Consider the following 15,264-nt stretch of genomic DNA (forward strand, 5'->3'; position numbering starts at 1 on the left):
AAATATAAATTCAACAAGTTACAGCTCTTGGAAACAGATTTTGATTTGCAAGATTTATATCTGCATGTGAGAGCTTTATTCAGAAGTATATTTAGATTGGGAGTAGACCAACACAGATTTATTTTACAACACACAGGATTCCAGGGGATCCCAGTACAAGCTTGCCCATGAGTTCCTGACAGATATAGCTGTATAAAAAAAGAAGTAGGCAGAATGTGTTTGACCACTTGTTTAAAGGTAAAAATAATGTTAGAAATGCCATTGAATTAACATTGATCTCATTACCTTTTCCTCTTCTTATCTCTTATTTATTTTATTTTAAAGTAATTCAGTAACAAATAACCTCTCTGGTCTGAAACAAGTTTGAAAGAGAGCTTTGTAGTGTCCTCTTGTGTAAAAAACTAATGACATCTGACAAAATGCATAAACACTGCTTGTCAAGCAGTTCTTTGTTAGAGGTAAATTTTATAAACATAAAGCCATATTTCAATAACATTGAGGTTGTGTCAAAAAGCAGCAAAAGCCAGGAAATGCTACATTAAAGCTGATGCTTGACTACATTGGTTTAGGAATTATTTTTAAATACAGGAGGGGTCTTCCAGGATCATGGTTTCTCCCTCCTCCATTTTCATTAAGAGTCCCATATTGGACCAACCTCTCTTCCCAGTCAAGAATGGCTTGATGTAGCTTGCTCCAGAGATGGTTAAATGCTCTTCTTTGGTTGTTCAGATAAGAATATGAGTTGATTTCAGAGTCTATATCGGTGACTGGATAGCAAGTGTGAAAAATTGGGACGGGATGGGGTGTAATAGGCACCTATATAAGAAAAAGCCCCAAATATCAGGACCATCCCTATAAAATCAGGACATCTGGTCACCCTAAGTCTATGTGCCATCTCTGCAGGGCTCTCAGCCACTGTCCACTGGGAAGCAGGCTCAAGTAAGCTCATCACCATCTCCCGAATACACGTGTTTTTGTTCATTTGCCCTCCCCACCCCCTTCCAAAATAAAATATACTGTGTGCATTGAACACATAATATCAGCTTTAACTGTGAGTTCTCTTGCTTTCCTTGGTTGGTTCACTCATCAAATTTAATTTTCATTTAATTACTAGGTTGCAGACTGATGAGCCAGTGTACCCCTTCAAAAGAGCTGACTTTCAAAAATGAACACTACATCACAAACATACTAAACTTCAGTCATTTTAAAAAGAGAGAGAGAGAGAGAAAGGGGAAAAAAGCTGCTTTCACATGTAGGTCTAAAAAGGCTATTTTGTTCACTGGAATGTTTTCAGAAACGCCAAATAGTCAACACTTCAGTTTAGTTTGGGTTCCTTCATCTTTTTAAATCAGCTGCTTGGTTTGTGAGTGTCCGAACCCTAGAATGTAATTTAAGCTTAGTTTTTCACGAGTGAATTTCCTTGGAGGTTTTACAGTCATTTAGTAAAAGTAAAAATAAAGAAAAGAAATGTTCTAGGAAAGAGTATAACCTATTATTTGCTGAACATCAGAACAGCTCTTCATATAGTTGAACTGAATAATTTCCAGAACTGCTTTCCTCTAGACACACTGTTAGGATTGTGCAAATTTGCATTTAGCAAGGTTCCTTTCAGGCTCTAGGACTGGGCTATAGGCACTGGACAGCAATTGCAACCTTGTTGAGGAAACATTGGTCAACATTTTCAAACCTAGCTGCTTAAAAGTAGGCACCTAAATCCAGATTTAGACTCCTAAATAAAAATGGCCCAATTTTCAGATGCTGAGCACCCTCAGCTGCAAAAGTTATTGGGAGCTGCCCATGCTTATCAGGACACTTTTATCTGGGAACCTAAATATGGAGTTAGATGCAAACTATATAGAGCTATGTTTGAAAATCCGGGCCTGTGTCATGACACCTCTAGGGCAGAATATTGGCTCTCAGATGAACATTTGCCACAACACTGAAAAGAACAGTGAATCTGTTTGAAAATTATTACCCATCTCAACATGATATTCTCATCTAATTTTTTACTCTCCTATCCTTTGGGAAGAGTCCCTTATGCAAGTGCCTGCTGCCTGGTTCCCTCTGCAGCCCCATGTTGCAAGATCATTCTTCACATTCTTTATTGGTTTTGGATTCATCCACTTCCTTTCCTTCAGTTCTCCTCACATTTTGGGTTTACCCCCTTCTTAACTTTACATCTGTGCCTAAATTAAAGCATTGTTATAATTTGAAAGTCTTAAAGGCTACTGCAAAAATGACACCTTGGTATGAATGTTTGTTCAGATTTATATCAATAATTGATTCCCAGAGGCTATAGATACTTTTCTAAAACTAAACAAATTTTAAAAATATACAAAACATAGTACATCCCAACTAGAAGATTTCCCTGAAATAATAACAAATCTCTATATCTAAACACCTCACTTCCCTCCATTAGCTCCCCTTCTCATAAAAGCTCAGGAAAAAAGATAAATTTTACAGTATGCTCTGACAGTGCAATTCACTCCACTTTGGGCCTAAAGCCCAAATATTGAGGCTCTTTGTAGGTATGGTGTGAGGATGCTGGAAAGATGACATTCATCCTTCAGTCCAAGGTCAGAATGCAGAGCTGCTCCTCCAGGGAGGCAATAGCAATGCCTCCATGCTGTTGAGTTTCCATTTGTTTCATTTTCATTATATTCCCTCCCCCGTCCTTTTTAAAGTTTATTACCCAGCAACACATTACCAAGACCACAGTAGTTGTAGTCATTTGAACCCCCATAAACACTAGATTAAAGTACGAACCTCGGGGTGCAAGCTCACCATCTATGGGATAGTGCACTGGGGTGTAATGCCACAATATAAATTTGCTCTGCCTTTAAAGCATCCTCCTGTAATTTTAACTTTGTTTTTATATGAATTACATTTTTAAAAACTGGTACAAAATATATTTTTTCATTTATCACCGCAGGAAATCTAAGTGTGAAACAAAACAAAACATAGGCCAATTATAATAACAGTCCCTGGGTCCCTACCAGAAGTGGTCAATTTCAGCTGCCACTCTATGCTTGTTATTACTACATAGGGAGTTTTTACTTTACTCTGCATCCCAGCATCTGAACCATATAGTGCAGTCTGGAGACTGTTCTCCCAGAGGGAATTCACGTGCCAGGAACTCTGTCAGTAAGACATTACACCTGCACATGTGATTGCCCCCCACACACACCTAACCCCAGCTGCAAACAGCAGTATGAGTCTGAGGGTTTCCAGACCTTACTGTTGCAAGACAATGCATTTGAGGAGGGAAAACAAACTTCTTCCACACCATATGAGCTGCCGTGGCTTCACATTTCATATAATTTATTAAAATAAGAATTAGAAACCTGAAATTAAAACATGTTTTCTCTATGTGCACTGAATGGTTTATTATTATAGCCTGCTTATGGGTGTTAGGTTGCTGCAGCTGATATTGCTTTAAAAAGGAAAAAAGAGCATTAACACAATAACTTGGGGGATTGCATGCATAACAAGATTGCCCCAAACAGTAACTTCTATATAATAATAATACTTTGGATTTGAACATAGGAATTGCTATGGCAGGTCAGACCACAATTGTTTGTTTATCCCATACCCTCTCTCTGTCATTGACCAGTTACCAAATGCTTCAGAGTATGTCTACAGTATGAGCTAGGGGCGTGATTCCCATTCCCATGTACACATACTTGTGCTAGCTCTCATTAAGGTCCAAGTTGAGAATTGGCCACATAAGGGAGACAGGCACCATGAGCTAAATGGGTGAAAGTGGGAGTGTTGGAGGTGCTTTGATATATACCAGATCTGAATTTGATGTCCTATTTACTGAAGAGATGTTGTTCTTGTTTACAGATTTAGACTTTGTATAGGAGCTCTGTGTTCTGTGGTGCTTAAAATCTTTATCTATATTTTAAATGGTCCCTATGTATCATCTGCCTAGCCATTTATTACCAGAATTCAGTCTCTGCAAATGGGTTTTGCAATATTTTCTTTGCCCTAAAAAGAAGATGACTGGTATGTGATATACATTTTGGTGTATGCCCTGCCTGCTTTACATATTCCCCACTCCAAACAAGATGAGAACTAGTGTGATGTTTAGTGTAGTGCTAGAGACCCAGGGAACTGTCCTTTCCCCGTGGAGACTGAGCACCAGAACATATATTCTTCAGCATGTTCTCCCAGAGCATATGGTAAAATGAATCCATGGTGCAACCACATTTAGGGCAAGGTGGGGGAAATATTCTGGCATATTTAATTCGAGCTTTAGATGTGTGCAAAAGGAATGCTTGTGATTCTGAGTCTGACTGGAAAAGATACCCATTTGTTGCCAGCTATAGCCTGTAACAACCACATTCAGTGAAGGGATAGTTTGTAATAATAATGATGATGATGTTTCTGTTGTTAGCAATTTCCATAACTCTTTCCATTCCAGGAACTCAAAACCCTTTACAACTTTAACATCACACATGTGAAGTACTATTGTAATTGAAAATGATGAGGCAACTAAAGCAGAGAAAGTTTAAGCTATTTGCTCAAGGTGTCATAGTAAGTTTGTGATCGAGCTAACTGCCCTGTTCTAGTGCTCTAACTACTATAGGTTATTTCATTTTCTCCTTTTGGGAATGGTCAGTCCATTGCTTGCGAACATCTATTAGTGTACTCCTGAAATGGATTCCTTCCTCCTGCCTGAAACAGAAATTGAGGAAAAAAAATAGCAGTGAACCCAAACAACATTTCAATACAACACAACTCAATGCAGTGCATTTTCTAAAGGGAGAGAGAGGGATAAATTAAGACGTATAGACAAAGGAGAGAATGTGTTTTCAGGGGAGATTTGAAAAGAGATGGAAAGAGAGAGGCAGATTATTCCAGATGGCAGAAGTTGCAGAGGAGAAGACCATCATGACAGCACTGATGGCATGCTGGGTTAGACAGAAAGCAAACGCTGAATCAGCAGAGGGAGAAGTTCCAATTGCAAAGTGGTTCCGGGATATATAAGCCCCATGACTTCTGTGGATAGTGGTGTATCTGCAGTAACAAGGTAAAGTCTCTCTGGAATCCTATGTAAAGTACCTGTTGGTATAGGTTATTCCAAAACAGTTGGAGCGAGCTATATGGGGAACATTGGGCCTTTTGGTCTTCATACAGACAATTGAGGATACAGTGTTAAAGTATGAATTCCAGATGGCTGTCAAATTTTATTCAGCGCCATAGCTAAGGGCTTACCTCCAATTTGGTTTGCAATCATGTTTAAACTGACACAATGGTAAATTGTAGTGTAGACAAGGAACTGGCATTTGTTGCTAGTTGTTTTTAACTATAGGTTAATACATGATTAAAAAGTCATAATGTTGATGAGGCTTAAGTGTCTTCCTTGGCCCTGATCTAAAAGCTGTTTTAATCAACAGGACTCTTTTTCCATTCACTTCAGATCAGGTCGTTTGAGTGTTCTTAATTTGTAATTCTTAATTTGTACACCTGCTGTGTGACCAGGTAGGGAATTATTGGAACTTGTGATTTAGCTCTCCTTCCATAAGCTGTAATGATTTTATGTTGGTTATGAAATGTTGCTTCACACTAAAATATCTTGTTTGTATCAGTTCTGATTCAGTGCATGGTATTCTATATCAGTACTGCCCAGTTTGACACAGGATTTGATTTTCAGGAAGGAGATGCCACTCTTGACAAAAGCGCCCTGATATGCAGATCTGCATTTTGTAGTAATTCCAATAAGTAATGTGCATAGACGGACTTAATCTTGGCAGACTTCAGTGGCTAACATAAATTTATTTTTGTTTCTTTATCCCTTCCCTCTTTCTAAGCAGTGCACAGTCATAATGGTTTGTCTGTTTTCTAGTACTCCATCATTGTCTTACTAGTATTGTTCCTTTCTAAGGCCCTGATTCAGGAAAGTACCTAGGAACATGCTTTAAGTAAAGCACATGTTTAAATCAATGGAACTTAAGCACATGCTTAAGAGTTGAAAAGGGATGGATTTACGCATGTGCTTAAGTGCTTTTCTGTGTGGAGTCAAAATCAGCCCAGGAGGAATTAAAGTTTTCACTTTTGCTGCATAGTGCCATATACTGGTCAACAGTATTTCAATAGCATCAAGGTTGAATGAATACTCAAATGCTCAGACTAGGTTGAAATTCAGGAATCTCTGGAATCCTGTAGAAATAAAAGGGTTAAAATGTGAGTTTATGATGGGCAGGGAAATTAACACAGTAGCAACAGTGAGCAGGCAGTGAGGAGAACTGAGATTTTTTTTTTCCAACATGACTGCAAAATGCTGAATCATACAAGTTATGTGACAAGAGTCTAAATCCAGCCACAGATGAGCTGGGATAGCCACGTGAGACATCTCATAAGATTCAACCATATCCTCCCCTTCTATCTCCCTCAATTAATGTGCTACGAAATACTCAGATCTGAATGTGTTGTGATTACTATTCACAAATGTTCGGCTTCCCATAGGGACAGTATTAAAGAAATTGTATTCTAGGGGCATAACCCCAGTTTTACCCCCAGGTGCAGTGTGTGTAGAATCGTCTCAGAGACGGAGCTCATAACCTCTGGAACTCATCAACCTCCCCTGGCCCAGCATGGGCAGGCTGACCAGGACTCCCTGGATTTCTCTCTTAGTAATAGTACAAAGTGCTGGATCAATCCAGCACTTGAATGTTTTTGGATGAAATGTTACGATTTCAGTGGGTGACTGGTACTGAGAATTATAGCCTTTCTCCCTAAACATTTCTAGCAGTCATCTGGAAATTGTATGCTTTTGGAAAAACAGAATAATCTGAAGTTTACACTCTAGTAAATTATTGTTAAATATTTTCACATCTGTATATGGTGTGTTTATTACCTGCCATAGCTTATATTTAATGAGACTCTGTAAGATTCTGTGCACAGGTTAGTCACAGTGTTCCAGTATTAAATATTTTCATTGTCTTAGAGCACTCAGATGAGTTTAAATTATAAATGTTACTGGATTTTAATAGTAATATCTCTTTGCATAAAATAGTAAATAATCTTTTAACACCACTATCTGAAAATATTGTAATATACAGTCTTGCTAAAATCTGTAAGTAATTTTTTTTGTCAAACAAAAAGTTAATGAGAAATGGACTGCAGTAAAGTCTCTTCGTTAGTACGTGGCTATTTGCAAAAGGACTCACACGTCTGCTTAACTGCTGAAAATAACGTAATTAATATTCATTTTGAGTTTCCCATAAGCCCACCGGAGCAAAGGATTCTGGCAAAGTCTCTTGACATCCATGCATCTAGCAAACAAAGAGTTAAAGCAGGCAGTCTTTCAGGCAAGTAAGATTGAACAGAAAGCACAGGCCTTTCCTTTTTGCCTTTTTCTTCTTAATTAATCATACGCTGCTTCACAATTTAAATATGGATATGGAAAGCCATCCGCAATTATTAATGAGCCTCCAGGCTGTCCTGTGGCGTCTCAAGACAAGCTGTGTCAGCCTGCAGAAAGCAGCATGGCATCTCCTTTCTGATGTGTGTGAAATTTATGTGCACAAAGGCTCCTCCTTATCTGTGCGTGAACTAAATAAATAAATAAAGGCTTTTGTTTGCCAGGCTACTTGCACATGACTGTTTTGACTAAACCACTCCATGTTATTTGTAGTTTACAGTGCTTAGAGACAAGAAGAAGAAGAAATCCCTAAACCCAGCTACCAGATTATGCTGCAATTAATGGGAATCTGTACATCATTCTGATTGTTGCTGAGATTTTTGAAGACTTTCTTTTAAAAAATAAAACAAAAACCCCAAAACCTTTGCCCTTGACTGACACCAGCCTTACAATGGTAGGATTGGCATTCCGCCAATTTCTCACCCGATAAGACAGGGCAGGAGGGTAGAGAAAAGCACTGACAACATGGCCGTTGTTTAGTCTACACTCTTAAGACCTTAATAGGAAGGAACAATTCTTCAGTGTCGCGAAGGGTTTGCCAGTATGCATCTGCAGCAGTGGGAAAATTAAGGTGATGGCTTTTAGGATTAAAATTGCAGTATCCCCTCTTTCTGTTTTATTTTGGTATGTGATCTACCCATTTAATACAGTGGGACTGTATAAAAATAATAATAGCCAAGTAGTTATATACATATATTTTCAAGACCCTTTGTATCTGGAGGAGATTTGGGGAGAGGGGAGGAGGTAGGAAAGAAGAAAGACAGGATCGATGTGTGATGGGAAAAGGATAATAAAGAGCCAGGTGCAGTACAGTATGTTCAGTCGGTGATGTTTAGATTTTTTTTAAGGCTTCCTATTGAGGTTAAATTAAAAAAGAGAAAAAGATGCAAGAAAAGTCAGGTTTCTTATTTCAGCTGCAGGTTTTCAAAGATGTATGTATTGTTCCAAAACCAGACTGTTTCTGTACTGTGGATAAGAACAAATCATTCTGTATATTAGGAGAGCAGAACATTTAAAGATATGCCTGACAAATTTTTTCCTCTGGAAAAGTCTGCAGTTTCATTGTGTGAAGGTAAAATCCTTATAGCTCAGTTACAAGTTTGCCATGTTAGATAAAAGCATGACTTTGTCTTGTTGTAGTTTCAAAGTGAAACAAACTGGAGCAGAGGCAATGATTTAAGCTACAGTGAGGAAAAAAAGGCAGGAAGATTGGAATATGATAAACAACATTGAAAAATGGCAGGAGAATAATGTTTACTTTTGAATATAAGGCTGACTGCCAGGTTGGCGCTGGTTTTTAGGTTAGCAGAGGTTGGAGGAAGGGCCAGAGTGAGGCGTGGCTAAATGCTGTCAAGGAAAAAAACAGTCTGCAAATTGCTGTTCTCGGCTTTCCCCCCACCCTTGAAAAAAAGGCAGTGCTTCCTCTTAAGACTATTAAAAATTATGCAGAATTTTAACCATCTAGTGTACTGGATGCTCTTCTCTGATGTTGAGAATTCTGATTTTGCAAGAGGATAAATGAAATATTTTAAATGATCAAACTATTTTGAAGGTATTTTAAAATGTAATAAAAACAATAGCTTTACATTTCATAAGAAATTATTTCAGTTTACTTTTGATGTGTTTGCCTGTGGGATAAAGTTTAACCAAGTCATTTGAAAAATGTATCTGTTGTTCTGCAGACAGCTATCCTGCTCTTACAGCCCTGCCACAAAAATCAATAGGATTTTGCTGATTGAAAGAGAGGATGAAGAATAGTTCTAATAAACCAGAACATGATTCAGGCAAGATACAGTAATGAAGGCTGATAATCATTTTCTTACTTTAATCAGGACATTTTTTAGAATCCGTACTCTGTGTGCAATACATCCAGGACATATCTCAAGCAGACAACGTGGCAAAGTCATTTTATACACTTGGACTAGCTGTTTATAGTAGTTTAGCAAATTCTATATTGTCAATAGTAAAGGGCCCAGCCTAAGAAACCCTTTCATTAACACACCATCATTCGCTGCATTTATGAATGCATCTAGTTTATGAAGAAAAATATATTTCTAAATAGAGCTGAAATCGGAAATGTGGTATTCTTACGTCCTACAAATTCTGTTAACCGTTTAAATTCTGCTAAGTGTGAATAAAGGATAATTTAAGAAAATCAAAGGCAAAGTTAAAGCTTCATAGTAATTATTATTCTACTAAATATTTAATAACTCTTAATGGCGTCTTATACTTAAAATGAGAAAGAAACTGAGACTGTTGTTACTCTTTGGAGACATAGTTACTTTGGAAACCCTTTAATTGTTTTCATGTTTTATTTAAAGACCTGTAAATAGTATGTTTTTGATATATTAATTGGTTTGTTTTTTGTTTTGTTACTGAGAACTCTATTTTCTTTACATGAGGAATCTACAATTTATAAATAAATATTAAGAAATATGTTTTCTACATAAAACTAATTTAGGGACCTCGTCTGGCACTCCTCTTTCTTTTGTAAAACCTCCATTGATTTCAAGCCTTGCAGGATCTCATTGGTGTTTCATTCAGTAACTAAGGTTTCTTGTGGCCCCAACTCATGCTTTAAAAATATTTTCTCACCTGTTAGCCATCAGAGATTGTAAAAATGCTCTTACTAGTCATGCAGGATTTTGCATATGTGTTAGACTGATAAAAAGTTGTCTATTGGACTGCTGTTGTATAGGGAAAATAGCCCCTTTCCCCCCTTGATTTTAGGTGCCATGTAGAATTGTACAATAAGTTTGCTTCAGAAAGTGCCAGGAGAAGCATAATGAGGCAGTTAGTCACAGTTTGAATGTGGTGTTAGGGGAAAACAGTGCAGGAACTATGGGTTTGATTTTCAAGGATAGTCCTTGCAACCCAAGTCTGCCTAGACCCTTCACTGGTATCCAGGCAATACTTAAACACTAAACTCTAGGTTCACTTTTTGTCAGGTGAATGTTTTTGTCTGCTGAACATTTTTTTTTCTTAAAAGATCTCCTGTCCTTCTGTTTTTTCATTAACCCTTGGATTTCTTCGTCGGTTTCTTGTAGACCGCCTTTGTGTATCGAATGCAAACAGTATGTAGCAAAAGTCCCATTCTGACAGGGAATTTGGGGGCTAGGGATTAGGGAGGCAGGTACGGGGAATGTTATAGTCACTGGTTAGGCAAAATATACAGAATACTGTCATTCCTTCCCTTGATGTGTACAGTGTTTGTGTGTGTCTGTAGTTTATATCTAGTCTATATATATATATAGACTATTTAAATTCTATATTTAAATTCTGTACAAAGTAGAAGAGGGAATTAAAGCAGAGCTCTTCAGTATGCTGAGACCCATATGCTATTTTAGAGTTTTAAAGGAGAATAACTTGTACATTAAGGAAAATATGTATGTAAAAGGTACAATTTATGTAATGTTCTGTAATGCAATTGTAAACTTTTAGTCAGTAACCTTTTAGGATTTAAAAAAATAGATAAAACCTTGCACTCCACTATAAATACAGAAAGTGAGTATAAAAAAATTACACTAGTTTTCTGTGGGGTTTAGAAATATATTGAAGTAGCTAAATAATATGCAATAAAATTTTAGGAATCTTTAAATTTGGCATGTTTGTGCATATAATTATATTTAGTATATATCTGCAGACTATCTCTTCATGATACATTCTTAACGTTTCTGTTATATCGTTGAAGCGTATGCTCATTTTTCAACAATTAAACTAAAACTACAGGAAGCAGTGTATCATATATGTTTACATGGTTTGTTTTAAATCCAAACAAAAAAAAAGCAGTTTTTTAAATATATTAATGTTCACTGAGGTAATGATAGTTGAATATTAAAATCTTTATTTGTCCATTAAGTCACAGGAACTAAGATGAGTTAATTAGCCGTGAGAATTGTAGGTTTGGTTTGTTACTGAATATTTGGAGTTGATCTTCAAGATACCTATTTTGCCTGAGAAATTTAATTATATTTATTTAATATTGATTAATAGAATTAAATGTAACATTACATACAGTATAATTTAAAGAAGATAAATGATAGAGTGCACAGTATTTTATTTATACTATTTAAAAAAAATTCATTATAATTACAATAACATAAAATATAATTTGAAATAGAGAAATGATGCGATACACTGTAACTTGTACCAGTGGCATTGTATGGGATGTTAGTTCAGACAAGATTTGGCCCATAACTTTGCTTTTATTAAGTGTGAATGAAACAAATTCTGCCCTTATTTACATCCATACAACCCCATTGATTAAAGGAATGAGAATTATCATGTGCACTTATTAGTTTTCTGTATTTGGTGTCTGGGCTTCTCAGATGTTCTCTGAAAAGATTTCTGGAATTATGAATTCCTTCAGTACCTATAGAATAGGGATTATTTTAAAATTAAATGATAGAAAAGGGGAGAGGGCCTCATTCTACTCTCACTACAGTGCAGCTCCATTGCTTTCATGAAGTTACTCCTGATTTAAACAAATTTTTTTTTTACTGTATTAATGTTCACTGGGGTAGTGAGAGTTGAATATTTTTTTAAACACAGTATGATTTACCTTTTGGTTAAATCAATTATACAAAATCTGCTGTGCATTATAAAATGTAAATTTTCTGGTCTGATTTTAAGAAGTGTTTCTCTTTTGCTGGGAAAAAAATGGATGTTACTGCTGTTGCTGCTCTGGCTATTTATTTAGGTACCTAAACAGGAGGTGTCTGAGTTCTTTTGAAAATCTGAGCCATGATCATTACAAAATGAAAATCTGCTACAGTTTCGGCCACAGATGAAGCAAAAATACTTTTTACTAGAAACAAAGCAATATGTCAAAATTCCTAATATAGCTTGATGCAAATTTCTTAAAGATTGTCAATTGTTCTCGCTTCAGAGTGGCAGCTTCATTTACATTTTGTTTTGCCTCCTGATTTCTCAACTGTTTCACTAATTACAGAAAAAAAATCAAAATGAGAACATTGCCAAGTTTTTTTACACTGATAAGGAAGTGGTTATTTATTGTAATTATCAAGTAGGGGACCAATCCTGCAAACAATGGCACACATTGCTATCTTTACACACATGCTTATTCCCATTTATTCCAGTGCAGAACTGTTGCAGGATCCTTTCCCTACATTAGCAAGCAATAAAACAAAACACACACACACACACAAAACCACACCAGTCCAATAAACAACGAAAACCTCCAATCAAAATCAAAACCTTTAGTTCAGTATCTTCCTAAAACCATTTGCAGGAATATAAAAGTTGAGGGATTGGACTGAAAGAGAATTATATTTAAAAAGAAATATATATTAAAAAAAAAAAGATTTTTTTTCTCTCTCCATAGTGGTTATTTTAAATGTGTTAAGATAGGAGATACATGTTAAAGCTATTTGTCTGCAGTAGCGTGAATTTTATCCCCTCACTATCTTCTTCAGTACTACAAATGCTCAGGTAAACTTCTGATCCTGCAAACATGTACATGAGTAGCTTTACTCATATAAGTAGGCAAACTGAAGCTGATGAGACTCCTTCATTTGTATAGCTACTGACGTGTGTGTGTGTGTGTGTGTGTGTGTGTGTGTGTGTGTGTGTGTGTGTGTGTTCCACCCCTGCCCTATCTCCCTTCATATGTTTGAACACATCGTCTCTTAGCTCTGTGTCTTTTTGTTCTTAGGGGAGTGCAACTTGTGTGGGTTGTGGTCATGTATTATCACAGCTTGAGTGAACTGTTAGACATAAGACTGAAAGCCAAATGCGGCAAGTCATCCTGGATGTGGAAATATCCCAGTATGTCACATACCCTTAAATCTCTTATTGTTATAAAATGGCCCAGTGTAAATATGTTTGGGGGAAAGTTAGCAATAATAATAATAATAAATTAATGTATTGGTCAATCAGAAACCGTGTCACCATAGTTTACATTAATTCTAATTATTTCAATGCAAAATAAACTAAGAAAACATTAGTTTTTGTTAAATTCAAGTATAGAATCAATAGTGTATTGTCTGAAACATCATCTTACAGGGATGTGTATATTTCAGTTACAGAAGAGGAATTCAATGACTTAAACTGTCTTTTCCCTTTTCCTTTAATTACCGTTGGCCATGTAAAACTTTAGAACACAGGAATTACTGCACTGGATTGGGTCAGTGATCCATCTAGTCCCATATCCTATCTCTGACAGTGCTACTACCAAACACTTCAGAAGACAGTGCAAGAAACGTGTCCAGATGGGAAATTTCTTCCTAGTCCATTACTCAGTGGTTGTATTATGCCTTGATGCATATGGGTTTATATCCCTTCTAAAAATAATTATCCTATCTAACTTCTCTGTGGATATTCTCATGATCCATATAAAGGCCTACTCCTTTTTGAATCCTACTGAACTTCCCGATGACATATTGTGGCAATGAGTTCCACAGGTTAATTATGTGCTTTGTTAAACAAAATTCACTGTATAAGTTTTTAGTTTATTGCCTTAATTGAATTGAATTGAATGTCCCAATGTTCTTGGAGAAAAATATATGAACACTCTATTCACCTTCTCTATCCCAGTACAGTAATTTGTGTATCTCTGTCATGTCTCCTTTTATCCATCTCCTTTCCAGACTAAATATTTTCAATTTTTCTGCTCTCTCCTTATATAGATATCTGTTGATTCTTCTAAATCATTTTTGTTGCCTGTCTCTGCACTCTTGTTACTCTTTTTTGAGATAGTTGACAAGAACTAAAAACAATTTACTATTGATTAATATATAATGGAATTCAAACATTATCAGTACTACTTGCTGCCCTATTCCTTATGCAGCCCAACAATCTGAGTCTGAACTACTGCTGCAGAATGAATGAGGTTTTCACTGAGCTGCCCAGGTCTTTTTCTTCAATGGTTATGCTTAGTTTAGATCCCAGCAATATGAATTACCTTGCATTTGTCAACACTGAAATTTATTATGCCACCATGCTGCATGTTCAGCTAGCTTTGTCAGATCCCTTTGAAGTTCCTCACGGTCTTGAGTAATCTATATCTGAGTCATCTAAAAATGTTGCTACTTCATTCACCCACTTTTGCAGACTACTACATAATATTTTAAACATTGATCTGAGTACAGATTCCTAGGGCATATACTGTTAAACTTCCACCCTATTGAAAATTGACGTTTTATTCCTACTGTTTGTTTATGATCTCTTAGCCGATTTCTAATTCATGACAGTATTCCCAACTCTCAATCATAACTATTCTGCTTCCTTTGCAGCCTGTTACGAAGCACATTTTCAAAGTCCATAAATGATATCATATTCTTTGGTTGAACTGGTAGAAGAAAGCTAGTACATAAGAGAGGCACATTTTTCCTTTTTGTAACCCAGGCTGCTTTCCCCTGATTATATAATCTTCATTTTGATATAAAAGTTATAATATTTTATAAAAATAATCTTTTTAGTCAGTTTACCTGGTAGTATAGTAAGGGTCACTTGCATGTAATTCTCAAGATCATCCCTAGTCTTTTTAAAAGATAAGTGCAACACCTGCTGCACTTTGGTATATTCACTGATATGAGAGACTTTATGTTAGAAAATCAGATTCTTCATTCTTGAGTGTCTTTGGAGTGTGTGTGTGTGTGGATAGATAGATAGATAGATATAGATGCACCTTAACTTCTGACAGTCTCTCCCTTTATTACCTGAGAAATTAGGCTAATAGAGTTTAAGGCTAGTCTGACTTTCTTTATTTCACAGGCCACCTCACCCATTTACCCCTGCATTGAGCCCGGTAACTTGTGTTTGGTTAAAGCATATCTTCCAGAAAGGTGTCCAGGTCTGGGGTAGGTGTCATCCCG

At 36.4% G+C, this 15,264-nt stretch overlaps 1 long non-coding RNA gene across 1 annotated transcript in view; it reads left to right on the forward strand.

Annotated features, from left to right (window-relative positions):
* The first annotated feature begins 7,884 nt into the window (after window positions 1-7,884).
* Window positions 7,885-15,264, forward strand: part of LOC127057833 (uncharacterized) — a 156,153-nt gene continuing 148,773 nt past the window's right edge. The window contains exon 1 of the long non-coding RNA XR_007776199.1: window positions 7,885-8,000. This is a non-coding gene — a long non-coding RNA (uncharacterized LOC127057833). The remainder of the gene's footprint in view (window positions 8,001-15,264) is intronic.

Source organism: Gopherus flavomarginatus, chromosome 1 (genome assembly GCF_025201925.1).
Source record: "Gopherus flavomarginatus isolate rGopFla2 chromosome 1, rGopFla2.mat.asm, whole genome shotgun sequence".
Taxonomy (NCBI): domain Eukaryota; kingdom Metazoa; phylum Chordata; order Testudines; family Testudinidae; genus Gopherus; species Gopherus flavomarginatus.